Genomic DNA, 3,714 nt, shown 5'->3' on the forward strand with positions numbered 1-3,714 from the left:
CTCCTTGACAATGTGGGACATGGCTCCTGGGGATGAGTCTGGGCCCAGCATTGTGGGATGGAGAAAGCCGTCTTGACTAAAAGGGGAAAGAGAAATGAAATAAAGTTTCAGGGGCTGAGAAATTTCAAATGGAGTTGAGAGGTCATTCTGGAGGTTATTCTTATGCATTATATAGATATCCCTTTTTAGTTTTTGGTGTGTTGGAATGTCTAGAAGGAGATACCTGAAACGAACTGCAGCCCAGTAGACTTGATTCTTGAAAATTAATGTATAACTGTTCAGCTTATATGGTGTGACCATGTGATTGTAGAGAACCTTGTGGCTCACACTCCCTTTGTCCAGTGTATGGATAGATGAGTAGAAGAATGGGGACAAAAAAGTAAATGAATAATAGAATGGGATTGGGGGGATGGGTTATTTTGGGTGTTCTTTTTTAGTTTTATTTTATTTTTTTATTTTTATCTTTATGTTTTTGGAGTAATGAAAATGTTCAAAAATTGACTGTAGTAATGAATGCCCAATTATATGATGATACTTTTAACAATTCATTGCACACTTTGGATGAGTGTATGGTATGTGACTATCTCAATAAAATTGCAAGGAAAAAATGAGAGTGTATATGAAAGAATATAGAATGAGAAGAGAGGAGGATCTTAAATGAGGAACAACATCATTTACTAGTTGTATGGTTGTGGGCAAGTCACATAACCTCACCAAGTATGAATTTTGTCTTCTAAAATTTGAGGACAGAAGCCATCAACCTTGACATAACTATGTACAGCACCAAATCACTCAATCAATGAGAGCTATATTTAGCATTCTTTTTTTCATTAAATGGAGAAATGAAACTTGTTGTAGATATTTCTACATGTTCTTAAAAGAGTGCTGCGTAAGATGAACAAATCCTCTCATTTGTTTGTGAGCTTTAATGTCCAAATTGCAGGAGTGACTTAAAGACAATGCCTTAAGTAAAAGGAATGGCTCTAGTTGTGAGAACTTCTGGCTGGCACTATGGCAGGTTGAAAGGAAAATAATTTAGTAAATAATTATTTGTTCCTGAAATCATATCACTCCTTCCTTTTGAAGAGATCAGCATAGTTACAGTGTTCTGAATTATCCACTCCTACATTAAAAATCAAGAAAGGGAAATTATCAACCAATGGTTCTATATCCCCTTTTCTTCAATCTTCTGGAACTTTTACTGGGAGAAAAAGGAAGCTTACTTGTGTATGTGTGATAGAAAGAGGATTACACATATGGGGGTAAAATGTGTAACCATAGCATTCATTCACATGGATATTTATTTGAAAGTATTTATTGTCAGACACTGTAATTGGCACCTGGGAAGTAATGACAAATAAAATAAACAGTTCCTCCTCTCATGAAGCTTCTAGTCTAGTAAAAGTATAGATATTAGTCAAATAGTAATATGAATAAATGCAATTGTGGGCCCTGAAAGGCTAGAGCTCCTGGTGGTGCTGGATCCTGACTTCAGCCTTCCCAGGGGTCTGGAGACACACAGGAAGCCAAGTTATGATTAGAAAATTGTTTGGAAAGTATGGAATCAGATGATGGAAACTTTCTCCAAATGATTTGCTATATAAAGGGAGTAATATACAGAGGTGTTTATTTGTTCTTTTCTTTCTTTTTTTTTTTTTTTTGGTGAAATGACTGAAAGATTAGATCTCCTTCAGTTGAAGTTTGAAAATTATGAAGACCCAATGTTACAGAAAAATGAACAAATTAACAGAAGAGAATAAATTTTGTGATGTTGCAGTTGTCATTGATGATATTGAGGTATAGGGGTATAAAATTGTATTTGCGGCTGGTTCTCCCTTCTTAAGAGACCAGTTTTCCTGAATGATTCCAGAGAGGTGAAAATATCCATATTACAGAGTTCTGAAATGGGGGGACAATTGCTCTTATCCTTTTATAGTGGTGTGCTGGAATTACCTGAGATGGAATTGGTAAATTACTTGACTGCTGCAAGTTTTCTTCAGATGAGCCACGTTTGTAGGATGATGCATGCAGGCCCTATGGAAGTTTGTAAAGCAAAAACAGCCAATGGATAGTAAAGAGGGATATGAATAGCAGAGTGCTTCTCCCCAATCAAAAGAACAACAGGGAAATGCCATACTGAAGACAGTATGAATATGGAGGACAGTGATATTCAGATTGTTAAGATAGAATCTATTGGGAATGTCCAGGGGTTAGAAGTAAAAAAGATCAGAACCAGTTTATTTCATCTGAACCCACTGCTTTACATTCATAATCATTTCAGCACTCCCTGATAAATTCAACTGTGGAAAACAGAGTAAGTGAGAAAGAACAAAATCATCTCCACAATTATGCCTTTTCTTGTACAGGAAGTGTTAACATCATGGCCTCAAAAGATGTCTTTGGGCCTAATAGCCAAGGTGTAAACAAAGGCCTACAGTAGCATCACCAGTGCCCAAATGTACCAGGGTGTTTCATCACCTGGAAAACACCAACCATTTAAAAATGTACAAAGTCTTTATGTGTCTACTCTACAGCAATACTTTTACTCAGAAAGGAAATCTTCATCTACTCATATGTGTACATGCTGGCATTAAGCCTCTCCAGTGTAAGATCTGTGGGAAAACCTTTACTCAGAAGCATTCTTACAGGATAATTTAATCTTCACAGTGGAGATAAACCCCATAACTATTATGACATGGTTTTTTCACATAAGCCAGTTTTGAGGAAACACCTTAAAACACCTGCATGGTAAAAATAGTTTTGATAATGCCAATGAAAGAAACGTGTAAGATCTCACAATGGATTTAGATTCTTTTGCATGTGTAACAGTCACAGACTCAAGGTTTTCAGTCAAAGTCTAATGCAACACAGGTCCTGGATGCAGGTAAACTAGACCAAGCTGTTCTGAACTTAAGGAATGATAGTACTTGTGTGAGTTGAACAGGGGTTTCATGCTCACAATTATAACTGACTGAGAATGGGACAGTAGTCTTGAGTCTTTGTAGGAGTGATTTTGCTAGTTTGACTTCTCCAAAGCCTATGTGCAGGATATAGGGGCTGAATCAGAGCACTAATAGGCAAGGCAATTTACCATTTGGAGTGGTCTTGCTTCCTTCCCCCCCCCACCCCATTTTCAATTTTGAATTGTTTATGCTGTTGTGTGTTTTCATTTCCCAAGGAAGTATGCCATTTGTTTACCTAAGACTGACTTATATCTCAGACTGACACTATTCTAGGCTTTTCACCAGGTACACTCTCAAGGTACCAACAGTATAGTAGCATTGTTTACTCTCCACTAAAAGATACTATGATAAGTGCATAATATGTTTCTTTGGCAGAAAATTGGCTGAGATATAAAGTGCTATTGCTGTTGACCTGAATATCTGATAGAACTTCTGGTTGCCTATTGATAATTCGTCTATGTCTGATAAGAGAATTAATCTGCTTTCTACCATCTGCACTTGTATTGGAGCCCATTATAAAAAAGTATTTTTGTTTGTTTGGTACTCTTTACAACAGTATTATACTTAATGTTATTGAATTGTTCAGCAACACCTGCAGACAAATATTTATGATCATCATAAGAACCATAGTCATAATCAACAAAGAATAGAAGTATGGTTATTCAATAGAACTTAAATGGGAAATTTCCCTGGCCATCCCACCAAGAGGTGGCCAGATAATTTTAAGTAATGTGTAATATACTTATCAATG

General features: G+C 36.4%; 1 pseudogene; it reads left to right on the plus strand.

The window, feature by feature from the left end:
• Nucleotides 1-1,667: 1,667 nt before the first annotated feature.
• On the plus strand, nt 1,668-2,940 carry LOC119524049 (annotated as a pseudogene).
• Nucleotides 2,941-3,714: the final 774 nt, after the last annotated feature.

This window comes from Choloepus didactylus, chromosome Y, assembly GCF_015220235.1.
Source record: "Choloepus didactylus isolate mChoDid1 chromosome Y, mChoDid1.pri, whole genome shotgun sequence".
NCBI lineage: Eukaryota > Metazoa > Chordata > Mammalia > Pilosa > Megalonychidae > Choloepus > Choloepus didactylus.